This window comes from Vulpes lagopus, chromosome 7, assembly GCF_018345385.1.
Source record: "Vulpes lagopus strain Blue_001 chromosome 7, ASM1834538v1, whole genome shotgun sequence".
NCBI classification, from domain to species: Eukaryota; Metazoa; Chordata; class Mammalia; order Carnivora; family Canidae; genus Vulpes; species Vulpes lagopus.
This window is the reverse complement of record NC_054830.1, coordinates 33,349,344-33,371,182: the sequence shown is the minus strand read 5'-3', so window position 1 is coordinate 33,371,182 and position 21,839 is coordinate 33,349,344. Positions and strand designations below refer to the sequence as shown.

The window sequence follows — 21,839 nt, the reverse complement described above, 5'->3', positions numbered from 1 at the left end:
ATCTTTAATGCTCTCAAACCAGTACACTACTTTTTTTCACCATTGGCCCTGGCCTCATGACAGACCGCCATCAGCTCTCCCTGGAACCAATTTGTCTCCAACCCTCCCAACCATTCTGTGCACAAAGCAGTTAGACACAACTTTTCCCAGCTGTGAATTTGACTGTGCTCCTTCAGGGCCTCCACACTGCTGCCAGAACATGAAGGTCCTAGCCTGGCCTTCCAGACCTTTTAAAATAGGGCCTCCTGTCTATGCTGCCAGGTGCACCTCCCTTCCTCTACTGTACCAGTCTTCCACCTCTCTCTCTTCTGGAATATGTTTATCTGTTCCAGATGCCCCACAATCTCTGCCTGGCTATTCTTTCTCACCCTTCAGATCTCAGCCTAGACATCCTGTCTTGCACAAATCCTTCCTCACCCTCTCTCTGTGTCCGCTATCTTATCGCCTCTCAAACCAACTTGGAATCACCCATTTACCCACCTGCTGGCTCTACTAGACTCTCAACCTCATTGATCATGAGCACAGCCCCCAGAGCCACCCCTACTTCTCTGCTTTCCAGTGTCCTGAACAATTCGTTTCATTCCTCTGTGCCTCAGTTCCCTTGTCTCTAAAATAGAAGTTATGACAGCACCTGCTTCAAAAAATATATTACAAGGACTAAATGAGAAATTTCATTGAAAACGCTTATACTTAACACTTAGTAAGTATGAACAACAATTGCTATTATCATGAGTGGTGGTATTGTATTAGGATAGAGATTTTATCTGGCTTATTCACTGTTTTATCCCCACACCCAGCCCAATGTCTGGCACAGAAGAGGCAGTCAATAAACATTTGTCGGATGAAAGAATGAATGAGTGGGCATTGAATTATCTGGTTCTATCACATACATAGCTTTGTCTGCACTTTATTTGGGTCTGTTTAGACCAAGGAAACCAACTGTGCTAGCACCTCCCCCAGTTTGTTTGCTCTGGTGTTTTTTCCATTTACTCTGTTAAGAGAAGGATTCCATTTTACAAAGAAGGGAGGGAGGGGGAGCCTGGTTCCAAAGGCCTGTTTGTTCTCATTATTAATTTTCCTCTCCTCTTCCAAGCAGAGTTTGAATGATTTTGAATGTGCACTCATCTGGAACGGCACCCTCCTTCTCTTGTTTCATGCCTGGCTGCAATTAAAGTCAAAAGCAAAATTTGAAAATACAACTTTATTATAGAATGAAAGAATTGTTGATTCAGGGACTGGCCTGTAATCTCACAACATTTAAAAAAAAAAAGAAGAAGAAAGAAAGACAAAAAGGAAGGAAGGAAGGAAGAGAAGGAAGAGGAGGAGAGGAGAGGGAAGGAGAGAAGAGAGAAGAGAAAGAAGAGAAGAGAAGAGAGAGAAGAGAAGAGAAGAGAAGAGAAGAGAAGAGAAGAGAAGAGAAGAGAAGAGAAGAGAAGAGAAGAATATCAAGCTGGCAGCTAGTGAGTTCAGTCTCACCAGCAGAGACTCGAAACTCCAGAATCAATAACTCAGTTAACTTTGCCAGTTTCTAACACAATTATAAGAATTGGAAAATTGCCCAAATGCTCAAAAAGGAATTAAGGTCTTACGAGAACATCCCCACCCCCTTTTCTAAGGAAGTACTCGAGCGATAAAAGCAAAATAACTGAATGGGGTGGGGCTCAGCTGTTTCCAGTGTCAGATCAGAGAGTTGTGGAATTTCAGAGCTGGAAGAAGGCTCAGAGGTCATCTGGAGGCCATTTCACAGATGAGATAACTGAGACCCAGGGAGGAAGGAATTGACCCAAGTTCACAGAGTGCACATGAATCTTGAAGCATCTCTATCATGATTCCTTCCTCTGTGTGAGAAATAATTACTAAGAGTCTCTTTGGGGCCAGACATTGTGGTAAGAGTGGGGAGTTCATGGACAAGCCAAGCTGACATGTTCTCTGCCCTTACAGAACTTACCTTCTATTGCAAAGTCAGTCAACAGGTCAACCAACAAATAAGAATGGAACAAATGGCCAGATCTAAACAGAGTGTAGTGGTGGAGAGCTAGCGATTCAGGGTGGTCAGGCAAGGCGATTGGGAAAGGAGAGCTAGTTCAAAGACCCCAAGACCAGGGCAAGCTTGGCAAATTCAAGAAAACGGAAGGGAGCAGAGTGTGGCTGGGGCACTGTGAGTGATACAACGTCCATATCCTGAAAATAGAACAGAACAGCTCTTGCACTCAAGCTCCTCACACCTGAGAGGCTGCTGGCCTTTGGTAGAATAAGGAGGAGCTGGAACCCAACCTCTAACCCACTTTTCCTGAGCCCTGGGACACCTGGATCCACCAGCACACTCACACCTATTCACATCACTTAGGAAAATAGTTTCCATTCACCAAGGAGAAAAGGCGTTGGATCAGACTTAATACCAGATTTCGTAGTCAGCCACCAAATCAGGAGAAAACCACGTTGAGGGGAACATGGCTGTGGTGAGAAAGGTCTGGAGGGGTAATTGCAGCATTAGGGAAGTGGTACAGAGCACAGTCTCTCATCAGACCCCCCTTGCAAAAAGACAGGCCTACCCATTATGGAGCCGGGCAAGTTGCCTGATTTCTTTGAACTGCAATTTTCTCCACTGTAAAATGGATACCTCACTGTGAAGTTGGAAAGAATAGATGAGATCCTGCTCATAAAGAGCTTAGCACCCATCAAACCCTCAGCCTGAGCCCCTTTCTAGCATCAGCTTTCTTGAGTGTGCACATCAACAGGCATTCTTGCTCCATGACCCGGCTAGGGCCCTGAATCCACAGCACCACTCATTATCCTTCCCTTTGGTAGTGGCCACCAGAGACCCACCGAATGAGAAGCTAATACTCTGGGGCCCAAGGACCGTTTGGCACAAGGCCCCATAGGCTGCCTGCCTCCCACGCACTACCCTGTGAACCTAACAGCAGATGACCTCAGCAGAATTAATAATATGAATAGTACTGTTTTCGTTTAAACACCAATGAGGTGATGTCTGGTTTTTATTAAATATCGTAAGTAAATAATAAATTCATACCAGAAACAAAAGTATAAACACGGCTGTATTATAAACATTGATACTCACACAGTCCGTGCATCACAACAAGGGCCTCTGTTGGCTACACTCGAGGACCATGGGCTTAACTGACTAGAAGCCTTAGCTGCCATGAAACCCCAGCAAGCGAAAGAAAGAAAGAAAGAAAGAAAGAAAGAAAGAAAGAAAGAAAGAAAGAAAGAAAGAAAGAAAGAAAAGAAAGAAAAGAAAAGAAAAGAAACCCCAGCAAGCAAGAGTCCTGGAAGGTAGGAAAATAGGATGCTCCACTGCTCTACTCTACACACAACCATCCTCCCCTGCAAAGAAGTCTTTGATCCTATTACTCAATCCTGAATAGCAATGATGACAACTATATCAATAATAATATTTCTGAAGCACCACTTATGTGCTAGGTCCACACTGTCCACTAGGGAAGCCACTAGCCACATGGCTAATCAAAACTGAGATGTGCTACAAGCATAAATATTATACACCAGGGACGCCTGAGTGGCTCAGTCAAGTATCTGCCTTTGGCTCAGGTTATGATACCCGGGTACTGGGATCGAGCCCCACATCGGGCTCTCTGCTCAGTGGGAAGTCTGATTCTCCCTCTTGCTCTGCCCTTCCTCTCAACTCCCACTCGTGCTCTCTCTCTCTCTCAAATAAATAAATAAAATCTTTTAAAAATATACACCATATTTCAAAGATTTGGTGTGAAAAAAGTAAAATATGCCATTAATAATTTTTATGGATTGCATATTTAAACAATATTATTTTATATATATATTGAGTTGAAGAAAATCTTATTAAAATTAATTTCACCTGTTTTTACTTTTTTAAATGTGGCTACTAGAAAAGTTTAATTATCTACATGGTTCTCATTTTCTCTCTAATGAAGAAGCAACCAAGTGCAAAAAGCATGAAACATGCATTATCTTCTTCTAGCTCCAGAGCAACCTGTTCAGGTAAGGACAGTTATTACTCCCATTTTACAAATGATAATTCTGCAACTGAGTAGTGCTGACTTTAATCCCTCATGGCCTAGAAGCTATTAGAGTATTTTGTAGATATGTCCTTCCCTGATTTTTTTCACTAAATTCTACTTATTCTCAAGGCTTGGAACTATGTTTTCCTCCTCCTTGGAAGTCGTCAAGGATGACTGGACTTCTAACAGTTGTCTCCTTTCTCTCTCCTCTTTCTCCCTCTCTCTTCCTGACCATAACTCTTCTTGCCTGTTCCCCACAGTTAGGTGCTTAAATTCCATCTGCCGTGTCCTATACACTTACTATTTCACATCAAAAGTTGCCATTTTCTTTGCAAAATACTATGTTCTTACACACTGTTTTTCAGATTGTGGGCTGTAACCCAATCATTGTTGGGATGTGAAATCAATTTAGTGAGCCATAACTAAAAACCTTCAAGGAATGAAATAGAAGAGCATAGAAGAAAATAGAACGGGGGGGGGGGAATCAATGTACATGACACAGTGAAATATTGTTTCCTAGTATGTGTGTCCTGGATCACGATGTAATTCATATTTCTGACTCTGCAGCTCAGTCCAGACAAGTTTGAGAAACACTGTGCTCATAATTAAGGGTACGGGTTCCAGAGCTGGGCTGCCAGTGTTTTAGTTCAGTTCTATCACTAGACATGCATATCAAAGTAGGTTCCTGACTTGATTCATTTGGCATTATAAGAGGCAAGCTGGTGCTAAGTATTTTTAAATGGCTCTGTAAACAAAGGTGAACTCTAAATCTTCATTCAGGAATGTGTGTGAGGATTACAGAGTGGATGTAAGATTATTGGTAGGGGGAGAAAGTGGGTATGACTAAATGGATCTTTCATGGTCCCGTGATCTATCCTCTTTTTGAAATTTTTTGAAGAAAAGAATGGGAAGACCATTTTGTTGCATTCCTCCATTCTTGTTTTTAAGAGAACAAGCCCCAAGCTCTCTACAAATGGCTTGTACTGAAATTTCATATTTGAATTAAAGGTCGTTAAACATGATGGGGGTAAGAGGAGTGAGGATTGTACTCATCCTTATGGGGCCCTTGGAAGGATGAAATGAGAGATGCATGGAAGAGTGTATGTAGCACAGGGATTGACACACAAAGCTACCAAATTGCCTCTCCCCACAAAAAATAATAATATTAATAATCATAATATGTGGTTAGGATTCCCTTGCTCAGAACCTCCCATGCCTCCTTATTGTCTAGGAGATAAAGTATTAGCATCTAATCCTAGAATTCAGGCCTACCTCAGTCTGACCCTAAACTACCACTGCAGCTTTGCTGCCCACATACCAGGAAAGGCTCACCTTTCCCTAAAGCCCCACAGGCTGCCTGCCTGACCTGTACCAAGCCTGGTCCATATCTTTTCCCACCCCTCACCCCCACCCCCAACACCACTCCTCTCCTCCACCTAAATTCTCTTGCCTGTGCTCTACCTGGTCAAAATCTAGCAGCTTTCAACACCAAACTAAGCTCCCCACTCTTCCACAGAGTCTTCATTGATCTTTAACTCTCACTGGTCTCAACTAATGTGTTAAGCTCAAGAGCCAGCCAAGTTCACAGGGTCAAGTGGTTAAAGAGATAGGCAGAGAAGGGGAAGAACCAATGAGCAGTAGCTGTCACTGGATCCTCAGAATCTCCAGGAGGGCTTGTGCAACCCTGGATTGCCAGGCCCCGCCCTCAGAGTGTTTGATACAATAGGTGTGGAGAGAAGGAGGGGTAAACATTTGCATTTACAACAGGTTCCAGGGTGATGCTGATGCTTCTGGTCGGGGAACCACACTTGGAGAACCCCTGGTGAAGTATTTGAAAATATAGGCCCCTTTAGATGGGCCTAGACTTAACATAGTGATGCACATCGTGTCAAATGCTCTACAAATTCAGGATTCAAATCTAGTCCCCCCCCCCCAATTTTAATCTCTGTTTTAATAGCAGGATGTTCTATATCATTCTTTTAAGACATCTCCCCACATATACTAAGAACTCCAGAATTTACTGAGTAGAGAAGTAATTCCTCTTCCACAGGCTGCAGCGACTCTATGGGAATGGGTTTACCATTGCCATTGCTTCTCATGAACACACCGGGGCGTGGTTGAAGACTGGTCCACACCACCGTTGGTGGTGGTTGGTGGTTAATAACTGGGTTGTCCTGACTGGTCCATGCGCCTACTGAGGTGCACTGAACCTTTGTTTTGGACTTTAATGTTACAGCTTTTTTTCGTTAATAGGCTCACAATCAGCCATTTTTCACCAAAGCATGACCACTGTGCTAAATGGCGGGGCCCAAGGGAGTTCAGATCATCAACCCTGACCACTATGCCAAAACCAGCTCACCTCTCTGACTTTTCAATCCTTTGAGCTGAACTTACTCATTAGTATGATTTTCCTCAAGGTAACTATTTTAGGGGTTCTGTTGTCCTGTCCCACCATTGGTAGGGCCATCCTGAACAGCCTAGATCTCCTTAAAAGAGATTGAAAGCCATTCACACAAAACCGGCCAATTCTCTCCAGGCACAGCTTTACATAACAAAAGAGTGAAGCAGCTTTTGGTAAACCACTCAAAAAAACAAAAAGGTGTTCTTTACGCTCTTTTCCAAGACAATGGAAGTCTGTTTAGGCTTTTCATTTGCACATTTAGAGGGGCTTTTCAAGGGCCTTTATCCTGACCTGGTTGACCTGCTCCAGAGACTCTGAGCCAGAGCCACTAACTCCTTTCATTTTTGCTTTGTCAACCACGAAACCCATCTTCAGTTTGCACCTCTAACGTCAATCTGCACAGCAGTCCCCGAGTGGGTCATAACAACAATTTGGTGGATTCCAACTCTACTCTTTTTTTTTTCACAAATGAAAGTGGAAATTAAAGGAGTATTTTGCACGTATTAAAGAAAGAATTGATACATGGAACTTTTGTTTCCCGTGTATACAAAGACATCAAAATCTTAAGTGAATTTAAGTGGGGAACTAAGTCAAAAGACTTGCAGAAGATCAAATTTGTTATGCAAACATTTCCCCCTCTTCTGGTGCCCTCTTCATTCTTTCACCTAAAGTATTGGAAGCCTATTATGGGCCCCTCTTCCTCCTTCAGAGATTGGCCCTCCAGCTCCCGCAGTGTTGTTTTGCAGTTATCTAAGTACTCCAAGACCCCTCCTCCTACACCCCACTGTAGACCTTGAGCTCCTTGAGGGCAAAGATGGTGTCTTACTCTCTGCTGTACCCCCCAGCATTCCCACACAGCGTTGGCACAGTATTTGCTGAATGTCCCAATCTGCCCTCATGAGTTACCTTTGTCATCTTTCAGATACGTTATGTCATAGTTGGTAGAAACTCTTCCCCAACCTCGAGTTTGGTAACTTTGATACTTTTTTGATATATTTCTCTCAGTAGAAGGTAGACCCCTTGAGGTCTACATATCTTAATTCTATGGATCCTGAGTCCTCAGAGAAAACTGAATGTAAAGGCACATGCACTGTAAATCCTAATTGATGAATGGAAGGTTCTGTTGAGCAGAGAACAGGAGATTAGGCGTGTCTGACTTTCTCCTCCCTAATTATATCTCGGCTTTTCCAGATAGGAAGGGTGTTCAACAGAATATATTAAATTAAGCAAGATAACATAAATTAGAAGCCATGAGAATTTCTGGGAATTTTAACGGAAAGATCAGTACATATGCATAAAGATTCAGCTCTACCAGTGTTTACTAACACATTTTTTTATAAAAAGAGAAAAAAAATTTTTAGAAACAGGGCAAATTCAACAATCCTACATTGCTTGAATAAATTATGGGACATTTACAAGACCAAAGATGTACATAAGATACTGTAGGAAGTGGTTTTTAATAGGACTATTCTAAAATACTATATATGGTACTGATTTCATTTTGTAAAAGACATGTGTATACCAAAGGGGGCAGGCAGAAGGAAGAAAATACTCCAGAACATGAATGTGCTTCTCTCCAGGTGTGACTGAGTGATTTATACCAATTTTGTGTTTGTCTCCTGTGTTTTCTCCATTTTCTGAAAAGGAATTTATATTACTTTTCTAAAAGGACCGGGTAGGAAATTCTGTTCCTTTGTTTTGTATTTAAGTAGGTAGACCAAGAGAAAGGAAAATATGAGCAGGCTGCTAAGAAGGAAGCTTATTCCAAAAATGAATCCCTAAAAAGCTCAAACAGGCAAGTCACACACTTGGCTCTGAGTTTTCTAGCAACTCACACAAAAGGGGAAGTGGGATCAGCTGCAGAACTCTCATTGTCCAGGGAAAAACTGTACTCTTCTTGATTACGTAGGTATCTGTCAGTGTCTCCTTTGAAGCCCTCTGAGAATGTTGTGCAATGTAATTAATAACATCCTCTACAGATCCTATCCAGAGTTTCCTGGAGTTGGCCTCCAATAGAGCAGTCTCTAAATTAGACTAACGCAGTCCCTGCCCTTACTCCAAGAGTGGCCTCGGGGCAAGGTATTTAATTCCTCACTGAGTACCTCTACTTACTAGTGGTGATTAATTACTTCATATCTAAATAACTGGCAGTTATTAATAGCCACAGTGAGCAAAAATAGTGATTAATCCATCCTCGCCTCTGGCTGGCTTCTCTGAATGGATTTCCTCTCTCGAATTGCCAGCAGCACCTTTCCAGGGAAGTGGTCTGCCCAGGTTTACACTGTAGCAGAGCCATCAGGTGACGCAGTGACTCACCTAGTCTCCCACCTTGACCTCATCCCGGGGTACAGAGGCAAGAAGCCAGAAAGACTTGTTAAGTATCTTCTATCTAAAGCCCAACGTACCCAATAAGACCAAACTGGTAGCCTTTTTCTACACAGCCAGAGCTCATGGAATAGACATGTGGGGAAAAGGAGAGAAAGGCTGCAGAAGGGGGTGTAGACTCCAAGGAAGTTCCCCAGACTGAGATCCCAAGGCCTGCTCCATGGGAGGCATTTGAGCTCAGTCTGATTTTTTACAACACCTGCCTATAAAGGTGCTGAGGTCCACAGGTGAATGTGGGCAGGTGAGAGAGCTTCTGAATTAGGGAGCAGATCACTTCAGTAGCATAGGTTTGAGAGGGCACAAGCAACCAGGGAACGTAAAGCGATCCTTATCCCACCCCCTGAGCATCAGAGATGGCCTCCTGGCAGAGGTGATACCTGAACTGGGACTTGAAGCATCAGTGTGGCTTTGCAGAACTGAGGAAAAGGTCAAGGGCATTCCAAGGAAGCAAAGGTACACTGTCTTCTGGGAAGCTCTCATCATCTTCTATCACCAAGACATAAAATTCAGAAGGGGGTGGAGACAAGGCCGGAGAAGCCAGGTCATGGAAGGCTAGCAATGTAGCACCAAAGAAAACAGGCCTGGGTTTGTGTACACGAATGCCAAGACCAGGCAGGTGATATGAATCAGTGCATTGGCCTGAGGACAAGAGAGAATGGTGGATAGTGTAGCAAAGAGGAGTGCTCCTGAGTCACCTAAAGAGGCCAGTCAATACTTCAGCCAGTTGTTACTGTGGAAAAATACAAGACTAGCATTGCTAGATGTCCCCACTGATTAAGAAGACAAATCCAGAGCCCTATGTACTCGTCTCCTCATTTGTAAATGTTAGTGACAAGTTAAAACATGATGAAAAAACAAGAGGAGGGCCCCAATATTGTATCAATGACCACTGTCCTGTAAACCTACCATGTTGCCACTTTGGTCTTACAGTAGGAGCCATTAACAGCTCTAAGGTGGGGGGCAAAAGGTAGACATGTACGTTTTCAACCCCACGTGTAGTTATACGAACTGTTGGTTAGAAAGGGCAAGAGAGGAAGCCTGAAACATGTTTAAGTATGTAATTCTAAGAATGAGCTACCATGAAATGCCCAAGAGGCAATTCTTATCACCCCACTGGTTTTCACTATTAATATTCAGTATCAGACCCAGTGTTGTGAGGGCAGAGTCAAGAATGGTTAAGTGGGGGCACCTGGGTGGCTCAGTGGTTGAGCATCTGCCTTCACCTCGGGTCATGATCCTGGGGTCCTGGGATCGAGTCCCACATCACGCTCCCCTTAGGGAGGCTGCTTCGCCCTTGCCTATGTCTCTGCCTCTCTCTCTCTCTCTCTCTCTCTCTCAGGAATAAATAAATAAATAATCTTAAAAAAAAAAAAAGAATGGGTAGTTAAAGGACATAGGATTCTGCTTGTAGGTGACCTACTGTGCACTTATTATGTGAATGGCTGGGCTTAGGGATATGAGGATAAGAGCTGTCTCACTCTTAAAACCTCAGCCTTCACCTACAACAGAATCATATGGAATTAGTGAGAATTTTAATGAATTGACTAATTTACTAATGATGTGGTGGCCAGAGATGAGCTTCAAGCTCTGTTTGGCCACCTGTTACCCAGACGACTCCAGTTAAGACACTTGGTGTCGGCAGCCCCGGTGGCTCAGCGGTTTAGCGCTGCCTTCAGCCCAGGGTGCGATCCTGGAGACTAGGGATCGAGTCCCACGTCAGGCTCCCTGCATGGAACCTGCTTCTCCCTCTGCCTGTGTGTGTGTGTGTGTGTGTGTGTGTGTGTGTGTGTGTCTAGTGAATAAATAAATAAAATCTTAAAAAAAAAAAAGACACTTGGTGTTTCAGATCCTTAGCTCTTCACTCTGTAAATCAGGGATGCTAACACCTGCTGTATCTACCTTGCAGGCTCGAAATCAAGATGCAGAAATGTCTGCAGGGAAGAACTTTACAACCTTGCAAGTGCTCTGTAAGGTAAACTGGAATGATTACTATTACTTTGCCAAACCTGGCTTTCTTTAAAAAAAAAAAAAAAAAAAAGATTGTATTTATTCATTTGAGAGAGAGAGAAAAAGAATGAGCAGGGTAAGGGGAAGCGGGAGAGGAAGAAGGAGACTCCTTGCTGAGAGGGGAGCCAGAGGCAGGAATCGATCTCAGAAACCTGAGATCATGACCTGAGCTAAAGACACTTAACCAACTGACCCACCCAGCCGCCCCTAAACCTGGCTTTCTTTAAGAACAATACATTTAGGTACGTGGGAAAAAAACAGAGAAAAAAATGTACAGCATCTGATACCTTTGATGTAGGCCTTCCAAATCTTGACAGGTTCCCACCTTTTTACAAGAGTTGTGAAGCGGAGTCTCAAAGTTTCAACCTTGTGCCAACAAGCATCTGTAAGGCAAAGCACCCTCCCCTACAAACCACTCCATCAGCTATTGCTCTCAACCTGTGTGCTGTGAACTGTCCATTCTGGTCACACAGAACCACTTTGAGCCAGACCTGGACATGCACAACCTGCACATGTTTTTGCACATGCTGTTCCCTCCGCCTGCAACACTCTTGCTTTCTTAGCTTTTATGCCTACAAGAATGTCAGCTGTTAAGCATTATTATGAGCGGTTTTGAACTTACACATCACTTCAAAGATCTCAGGGACCCCAGAGGTTTCAGACCACTGCTGACTGAGCTGTTCTTTAGCAACTATTGTTTACTTATGCATCTCTCTTTCTGTCTCTCTCTCTCTCTGTGTCTCTCTTTCTTTCTCCCTTTCTCCCTCAAACATAAATGTCCTCTCAAAATGATAACAACCACATAGAATAACTGAGCTGAACTTTCTTCTTGGATCCAAAAGCACCTAAGGGGCCCCCAGGTAGCTCAGTCAGTTAAGTATCTGCCTTCAGCTCAGGTTATGATCCCAGGGTCCTAGGACTGAGCCCCATATCGGGCTCCCTGCTCAGTGGGGAGTCTGCTTCTCCCTCTCCCTCTTCACCCGGCTCGCGCTCTCTCTCTCTCAAATAAATAAATAAAATTTAAAAAAACAAAAATATAAAACAAAACAAAAGCACTTAGGACGTCAATCACTCTGAAAAAATTTACTACTAATTTTTAGTCAAACAATTAATTTAACAGCAGTTCTCCCCAGTCCCTTTCTTTTTCCTTTTTCATTTTCTTTCCAAAATATTTTAAAGCAAATCTCTGACAACATGCCATGCACTCTTTAACACTTTTGTATGAATCTCTAAAAGGCACATTTTCCTACAAAATGCAATACAGTTATCACACTTAATAAATTAATGATAATTACTTAATACCATTTACTAGCCAGTTGGCATTCAGATGTCCCCTGTAGTCTCAAAAGTGTCTTTTTACAATCAGTTTATCCAATTATTGCATGAGATTGTATGTCCCTTCCATCTCATAGTCTGGAACAGATTCCCTATCGCTTTTTTTTTCATGTTCTTGACTTATTGCAATGATAAAACCAAACAAAAATAAAACAAAGTCAGCTGTCTTACCCTTCCAGGATTCACTGATTGCCTTCAAATCCTAGAATAGTTGAACTTGTGCCTCTCTCCCCCTTGGTTGGCAGTGAGATAGTTGATTAGCCTTTTTTGCCAATAATATGTAATTCCTGGGTTGTGTATCTCACACACTGCACCTGCTCAGGAGTTACCACACATCTGGTTGTCCCAAGAAAGATGGTCCCTTTTTTTTTTTAAAGATTTTATTTACTTATTTAGAGAGAAAGAGTGTGAGCTGAGGGAGGGGCTGAGGGGGAGGCAGAGAGAGAATCCCAAGCAGGCTCTGAGCACAGAGTCAACATGGGGCTCAATCTTAGGACCCCGAGATCATGACCCTAATGAAAATCAAGAGTCCTACACTCAACCGACTGTGCTATCAGGCACCCCAAGATTGGTACTTTTTAATCATTACATGAATATCTTATTTGCTCTTCACAGCAACTCAGAGAGGTATGTTCCATAATTAGTCCCATTTACAGTTAAGAAAAAAAACGGAGGCACCAAGCAGTTCCAGGCTTTGCCCAAGTATGCAATGTCTGACCTGGAAGCCTTAGATTGGCCTTAAAAATAGCCAGGTCAGTAGTTTGTGTCTGCCACTCTCTAAGGACTCCATGTCGTAGGTGGGAGATCCACCCTGCCCTCTCTTCCTTCTTTATCTTGTGCAGCCTTTGTGGGCAACTCTTCCAAGCTCAAGAGTCTTCTTCCTCCTGACTCAAGGGTTTTATATGAAGGCCTGGTGGAGAGAATGCTTCTCTTCATTTAGCTGTAGTAAACAGAGAACACATATTTTGCTTCATCAAATAAGACATACAGGTATGTATGTATCCATCTAAATATAAACGTATATATATATACAGTCAATCCTCATTATTCTTGAGTTCTGTATTTGTCATTTCACCTGCTTGCTAAAATTTATTTGTAATCACAAATTCAATACCTTTTAGCACTTTTGACATCATTCACAAACACACATACAGCAGTGAAAAATTTGAGTCACCGTAGTCTACGTTCCCAGCTGAGGTCAAAGCAAGTGACGCTCTCCCTTCCTGTCTCAGCTCTCATACTCTAAACAGGTGTCCTTTCCACAGCCTAATTAGCACACAGTTTTCATATTTCTGTGCTTTTCAATGGTGATTTTGCTGTTTACAATGGCCCCCAAGCATAGCCCTGAAGTGCCGTCTGATATTCCTAAGCATACCACTGTGATGTGCCTTAGAGAGTGAGTGTGTGTGTTAGATAAGCTTCCCTCTGGGGCACCTGGGTGGCTCAGTCCATTGAGCCTCTGACTCTTGATTTCAGCTCAGGTCATGATGTCAGGGTCGTGGGATGGGGTCTGGTATTGGGATCTGTGCTCTGAGGGGAGTCTACTTGAGATTCTCTCTCTTCCTCTGCCTCTCCCACTGCTGGCACTCTCTCTCTCTCTCTCTCTCTTTTAAATAAATAAATAAATAAATAAATAAATAAATAAATAAATAAATAAAAAATTTTAAAGTTTTTGTTTAAAAAAGATAAGCTTCATTCAGACATGAGTCAGAGTGTTGTTGGCCTCGAGTTTAATTTAATGAATCCACAATACATGATAAATAAGAGATCTTTAAACAGAAATACACATAAAACAAAATTATGTGTTGATTGTTTAACAGAATGTTAGGGCCAAAGCTCACAGGAACATAACCCTGTATTTCCCTTAGAGGCGATGATTCGCTATTCAGTAATTCAGTCTTTGCTGTGGCTTTAGAGAACACAACTTACCCCAAATAGGGCGAACTGGCTCTTTACACATATGCACTCACCTAAAGGTCATTCTTTTTTTTTTTTTTTTAGTTTTACCAAATCTGATTAACTGTGTTTTCCAATTAAATATTTTGAAAAGGTTTTTTTTTTTTTTTATTGCAGAAAGTGGGGGATGCATAGAGCACATGATGAGGAGTAGGAGTTTAAAAATATATGTATCAGATTTTGTTTTCTCTGCTCCAATCAATTCTGGATAAACTTTACCACTGAAGCGTATCTTGATATTGCTGACTCTTCCGAGGCAAGCTGGCCATGGGGAATAGGTTCAAATCTGCTACCAATTTAATGTTACTCAGTGCTGAAGTATTTATAACTTTGTTTTGCTGAATCATTATAAAGTATCTGAGTAAAATAAAATTAATCAATTCCTGAAGTTTTTATGCCTCCAGGGTTTGGGGAGGATTCATTGAACACAACTTTCTTTCATTATAATTAGTTTTCAGCCTTCATCAGTGTCTGTAGCCCTTAATGTAAGTAATTTCATATTGATCCTGGAAAGTTGGGTTCCATTTGCAAATTTTCAATATTCTTTCATTCTTATTGCTGAAGGCTAGTGAAAAAGATGAAATGAGAGGAGATAAAATTAAATTTTAAAAAATCTATTTTATGATTCCACACACACAAACACCCCAAACTTTTCAGTTTGTTTGAAAACCACTGGTAAATTCTGTCAAACTGGCTGTCCAAGGTCATTTCAACTTCACACTATCTATTTTTAAACTTTTGGTTGTATGTGGAAGGTGAGATTCAGAACTTGCAGCTAGAAAGCAGTGCTTGGGCTTAAAGGGGTTGCAAGCGTGGCTTCTCTGGGTTTTAAAGAACTGTTCTTCAGATCATGGTTTTCATCAAAGTCATTCTCTACGTTTTTGTAAACACGTTTAATAAGAAAAAAAGTTTAAATAGCAAAAACAATATGAAAGGTTGCTCTAAATTTGGAAACGTTGGGATGAATGTTATGTTTTAAAAGCACTCACTTACGAAAACACTAATTAAAAAGTCCACACCGTGTATCTTAGGGAAGGGAGACACTTCTTTAACTGCTTTCTAAAAAAAATTTTTTTTTTCACTGCCCTTCAGCAATAAGAATGAAAGAAGATAGTTTTTCTTTTACTCTTGCACTGGCTTGCTACAACCATACTCTTCATTTTTTAAAGTAATCTGAAAACAAGAAAGGGGAATGGGTCTAGCTCTCTGGATCCAGAGTTTACGTAACCCCTTCTCTTACTGGCTGTGTAATTTGGGCATGTCACTGGGCTTCTGTGGCTCTTCTTCTGTGACATGGAGCCCTGACACCGACCACACACCATCATCCACATCCAGCCTCACACCTACCCGCACAGCTCTGACCGGAGCACCCAGTACATAACAAGTGCTCAGTACAAGGTGGCTGTTGTCCTTCAAACTTGCACCCTCCAATAATCACATTTATAATGAGGTAGCTTTTCTCACATTAGTACAAAATGTGAGAGTCTACAATGATGAATATAAAACGGCCAATTATACTTTAACTGGCGTGTATTTTTTTATAAATTTATTTTTTATTGGTGTTCAATTTGCCAACATATAGAATAACACCCAGTGCTCATCCCATCAAGTGCTCATCTCAGTGCCTGTCACCCAGTCACCCCCACCTCCCACCCACCTCCCCTTCCACCACCCCTAGTTCGTTTCCCAGAGTTAGGAGTCTTTCCTGTTCTGTCACTCTCTCTGATATTTCCCACTCATTTTCTCTCCTTTCCCCTTTATTTTTAAATATCCAAAACATGTTACTGAGAAACAAATACAAGAATTTTCCACCTGAACTCCTTGTTTACCAAATATCTGTGGGCAGATATTTTACTTTTTTTTAAAAGGGAGGTAGGGCAAGAAGATTTGACTTTTTTTAAAGGGAGGTAGGGCAAGAAGAAAAGAGAGGAATGCCTCCATAAAAAGGCTGTTCAGTGTAGATTTTCTGAATAAAAAGAAGATTGACTGCCCTGACTCCTGATTGTTTTTCCTGTGGCCACCAAAGCTACACAGCATATACCACTGAAACTCCCATTTCTATGACCTGATTCTTCCCAATATGCCCCATGAATGTTTTCTTGGACGCAAGAAGAGAGAAAAATCTCCTCCTCAATTCTCCCCTTGGACTTCCAGTAAGAGTGTTTTTTTAAAACAACAAAAAAGCAGCATGGGGAATGATTGCCAAGCACACGGCCACTTCTTCCCTGAAGTAGAAATGATTTTCAGGCAGGGGTGTGCACAGCCTTGGGGGATAATCTATGATTGGTCTAAGCCAGCCATGACTAGCCCATTTCTCCTTGCCTGTCGCTTGTCAAGGGCAACGATTCTCAACTCAGTCAATTTTACCTACATGCATATATACACCCATAGGACATTGGCAGTTTCTGTAAACATTTTCGTGTTGTTATACATGGAACTACGTTATTGGCATTTAGTGGGTAAAGGTCAGGGATGCTGATTAGCATCCTTCAATGTCCAGGATAAACCCTCACAAAAAAAGAATGATCAGGCCCAAAATGTTGGTAAGGCTGAGCTTCAGAAACACTGGTCTAGGAATTGATACATGACACAGTTCTGACAATGAACTATGAAAGGAAGGAAGTGAAGGAACTTCTAATAAATAATTTCCGGCATAAAAGGAGGAATTTTTTTTCCCCCATCTCCTTTTCTTTTTGGAATGCTGGAGTGTGAAGATATGATGCTTGGAACTGCTGCAACTATCTTGGGACCATGAGGGGAAATATCACCAACATGCTGAGGATCTTTGAACCATGATCTCCAGACTTCTTGTTGTATGAGAAAATTAATTACCTTTACTTTTAATACTGTTAGTACTTTGGGGGCGCCTGGGTGGCTCAGTCAATTAAGTGTCTGTCTTTGGCTCAGGTCATGATCCCAGAGTCCTGGGATCGGGCCTGAGAAGGGCTCCTTGCTCGGTGGGGAGTCTGCTTTCCCTCTGCATCTCCTTCTTGCTCATTCTCTCTCTTTCTCAAATAAATAAAAATATTTTTAAAAAACTATTAGTATTTTTGTTTCTTATAATCAAAAGCATCGTAGTTATTATATCTATGATGACATATGACTTATCCCTAAAAGGTCCACATTAAGTGACTAGAAAACAGCAAAACTTTTCTAAGATTCAGATATTGCTCAGAGAGTTGGGCTCAGCCTAGCTAAGTGTCTTGCTTCTTGCACGAATCCCCTCATAGCAACTGAATTTCATTGCATGCCTCTGACAGATGACATATGACTTTATATTGAGTGACCCATGGGCATGGAAAATTGTGAAGCCATTCTGTTGTATTTCAAATCCAAGCTTTGCCACCTAGCAGTTGAGTGATCCTGAGTGAGTTTACGTTTCTGCTTCTTTGTCTGTAAAATGGGGATAATAGTCCTCAGAGGTTAAACGAGTTATCACATGAAAAAAATTGCTCAGGATAGTGTCTGGCACATATTAAGTACTGTGTTCATATCATTGTTATTATTAATTGAGTCCACTAAACCTTTTTCACAAATGTATCTTACCTGATCATGTGACCATTCTTTAAAGCTGAAATTGACAACCAATAGGGCCTTTTGTGTGGACTACTACTGATAAGGAAATGGATTAGCAATACTCTGTTCAGTCTTATCAAATGCCCCCAACGGGTAAGGGCACAGCCAGGTGGCCTGTGCAAACTCTTCCCAGGGTAACTGTACCACGATGTTAGCAGACCCATTACAGGTATGTCACTTGCTGGCAAAAGAGTTAATTCCAGAAAACATGTCTCCTTGTCTTCCAGGATTAATGATTCCATCACTCTTTTAGGTGTAGACCCAGATAGCTGGTCTAGCATTATACACAATTCTTAATTCAGTTAAACCAATACCAGGACAGATGCCATTAAATTCTGCACACACTCCTGGAAAGAGTAGCCTTCCTCAGAGCCTTGCTGCCTTCTTCTCTGTCTTTAAAACCCTACTTGTTGTCTGAACATCTGCATAATGGGACTTTGGCATGAGGCATGCTGTAATCTGAATTGAGCTCTGCAGCTAAGTTGCCATGTGACCTCAGACAAGTTACTTTACCTCACTGTATTTCATCGTCCTTAAAATGGGTCTAATGAGACCCCCTTTTAGAGAGTTGCTGTGCGGAAGCTAAAAGTAAAATTCTCTAGCATGGCTTCTAGGGTAAGCTAGGTGTTTGATAAATGCTTGCGACTGGTGTAATTCTGTTTGGTTCTCTCTAACCCCTGTTCAATTATTTAATAGCAAAATCGGTATCATAGCATGGTTGAGGGCTTGGTGCAAGTTGATTGCACTGAACTATGCTGGACCCCAGCCACACTTGATGCTCCCTTTTCATAAATACTTGAGTAATACTTTAACCCAAGAAGGCAAGGAAAAAGCAGTAGGGCCCAGGAGGAGTCCGCCAAGAATCCACATGAATTGTGTATTCGAAGTGGCGCTCCTACAGTCCTAGAGAATAAATCTTCAACACTGCAGGTCTGTTCTTTTTTGTAGACTCCAAGCACTACAGCTTGACAACCACTTTAATTGGTTGCCAGGTCTCCCTAGGCAAAAGTAGTCCTGTGCATGATGAGGTTTCCTGTCTTGTGTAAATGTTGCAGAGCTTGGCACCAATGTATCTATTTTCAGCCTTCCTGGAAAGAAAGAGACACTTTCTTCATCTGCCCCCTCTGTGTCCTAGGCCACAAGTTCCATACTTGCCCCAACCCTGAGACAAAAGCATCAGCAAGGAACGTGATCCTAAAAGTATTCCGTTATATCCTGGTGTCCTCCTTCCAGTGATTCTCCGAGTAAGCTGTCCTCGTAGCACTGGGGAACCCACAGGATGACATTGGATGGTACATAGATAATCTTTTTGCACAGGGGCCATACTAATCTTCTCTGAATCATTCCAATTTTAGTATATGTACTGTGGGAGCAACCACAATAATCTTTCTGATATGAAGTTTCTGTTAAATTCAATTTCAATTGTTAAAAGTGAAAAAATACTCAAAGTAATGCAAGTGAATTTTTTTTATGGTGAGTTAATTTTAAGGACAATGTAATTTTGAGAACCTTGCTTTGTAACTAACAGCGATGGAGTGTTCAGCAGATACCTGCCCTGGTAGAGCTTGCAGAGCTTTGCAGGCATCGTGCCCACCATTTCCAGTAGTAGACACTGTTTTCACTCTACACATGAGAAAAACGAGGCTGAGAGAACTTCTATAATTTACTCAGTTATTGCATTGGAGCTGCCTTAACCTCCATTGCTAGGTTCACTTTAAGTTGTTAGCTGTTGAAATGAGGCTTCAAAGCAACAGAATGAGGGGCTCAGTAGTTCTGGCATTGGCCCAGGAGCCTGTGTATTTACCCCAGCAGATGCTGATGCAGCTTTCTAGAGACCACTTTGTAGATCTTCAAAGTTGAACAATGTCTAAAATGCCTTCTAACTGGAAAATGTACCGACAAATGTCACGTTCACTGAGCAAAACACGTGCTGGACACTACCTATGCATGTCACTGGTAATTTTATCTTCTCTCCCAATAGTGTTATTTTCTCCATTGCAGAGATGAGGAAACCAAAGTTGACTCTTGCACAAAGTCCTGGCTCTTATGTAGCTGCCTCAGGATTCAAATCCACATCTGTTTACCTCCAGAGCCTGTGCTATTAATTTCTATAATGTAATCCTTTGAAAATATGACTAATAATTCCTGTTCTTCTTATCTCTTCAGGTCATTATGAGGATCAAGTATAATAATGTATGTTAAAGTGGTGTGTAGTATGTACAGTGCTGTATTTAATCATTCAATCACGTAATTCCTCTACCTACAACCTTCCAGTGGCTTTTGTCTCACTCAGAGTTAAAGTCAAAGTTCTCTCAGTGAATGACCCAGTAACCCTATCACCTGCTGGATTTCACTTTTTACTACCCTCCTCTCACTCACCCTTTACCAACCACTCCAGACTCCTTGACATTCTCAAACACACAAGGCATACTCCTGCCTCAGGGCCTTTGCACTTGCTGTTCCCTCTGCCCAGAAGGCTTTTCCCTCATATATCCACACAGCCTACTCTCTCATCATCTTTGGGTCTTTGCTCATAATTTCAATAAGGCCTTCCTTTACCTCCCCAGGTAAAAATGCAACATTACTCAACTCTCCAACCCTCTATTCTTTTTCTCTGATTTATTTTTTCCCGAAGAACTTACTGCTATGGAACATACTATATACCTGATGAATTGGCTGATCTCTCTCCATTTAGACTATCAACTCCTTGCAGTAAGGGACTTCTATTTGTCTCAACTACTTGAGAATGGTACCAAGCCTAAAGTGAGTACTCAATAAATAGATGTTGAATGAAAGAATGAATGAATGAAGTTAGTGAGTATTCTTATGTGCCAGGCATATCTTTTATCAAAGACAAAGTTCACGCATGCAGTTATGGCCTTCCTGTAGCTTATTGAAAGATTCATTTTTGGTTCCCCTTTGACATTCAATATATTTCTAGATTCTTAATGCAAGAGCACAAATGATAAATAAATGTGACCTGAATAAATCTCTCAGCTTTAGGTTTCCCACACTGACAAAAACAAAGCTTGAGAGTGCAGCTCCCAAAACATCTACAATGCTGGTCCTTCCCTGTCCCTACCCCAGTCATAGAACCTCCCCTTTTTCCTTCCAGGAAAAGCCCTAGAGCCTCTTGGCATCCACCCAGATCTCCTTCCCCAGGGAAGCTAGCATTCAGCTGGATTTCAGCAGCGGTGAACACTTGACTTATTCCCTGGGGATATGGCGTCTTAGTCACCCTATAAACTGTTAATTTTATTTAGCTATATTTTATAAGCTGGCACTTTATCAGAGCTGTCTCTCTCTCTATGCCCTCAAGTGCCTTTGAATATACCCATAATGCCTCTTAATTTTATGTCACTCTTTGCATCTTGTAAAATGTGGAAATACACAACAAGAGAAACTAAGAAAGACAGATGCTGAATGGGTCAGCCAAGAGTGCCTGTAGAAGTCCCTTGGAGGAATAAATACGTGCTCTTTCAAGTGCAATGTCTTTCTGGAAGGGGAAATCATGTAATGACCTGGACTGGGAGTGCCTGGGGACTCCCAGTCCACCCCCGTGCAAGACAGTGATTCTGTTAGTCTGGAGTGGAGCCTTGGAATTAGCATGTTAGCTTTTCATTGAGATGGTAAAGCACAGAAAAGTAGAAATGTTGTCCAGCTCAGTGAATTCTCATATGTTCATGCAACCAAGAATATTGCCAGCACTTCAGAGGCTGGGTATCCCCTTTTTGTCATTGCTTCTCTCCGTCAGTTATCCTGATATTATCCTGACTTATAGCCCACAGATTAGGTTCTGCCAATTTCTGTATTTATATAAACAGACACATACTACATATTCCTAGGTGTCTGGCTTCCTTTGCTCAACATTATATTTGTGAGATTGATCCATATTTTTGCATGTGGATGCAGTTTAATCATTTCCATTGCTGTGCAGATTTTTCTTGTGAATGCGTATTTCTTATTTGTTCTGATACTGAGGACAGACAACTGGATAGACTTCTGTATGCAGCTGTTACGAATCAAGCTGCTATGAATAGTCTAGTACATGTCTTTCATTTTTTTAAAGATTTATTTATTTATTTATGATAGACAGAGAGAGAGAGAGAGAGGCAGAGACACAGGAGGAGGGAGAAGTGGGCTCCATGTTGGGAGCCCAATGTGGG

At 41.8% G+C, this 21,839-nt stretch overlaps 1 pseudogene; it reads right to left on the bottom strand.

The window, feature by feature from the left end:
• Positions 1–18,951: 18,951 nt before the first annotated feature.
• LOC121496357 lies at positions 18,952–19,048 on the bottom strand (annotated as a pseudogene).
• Positions 19,049–21,839: the final 2,791 nt, after the last annotated feature.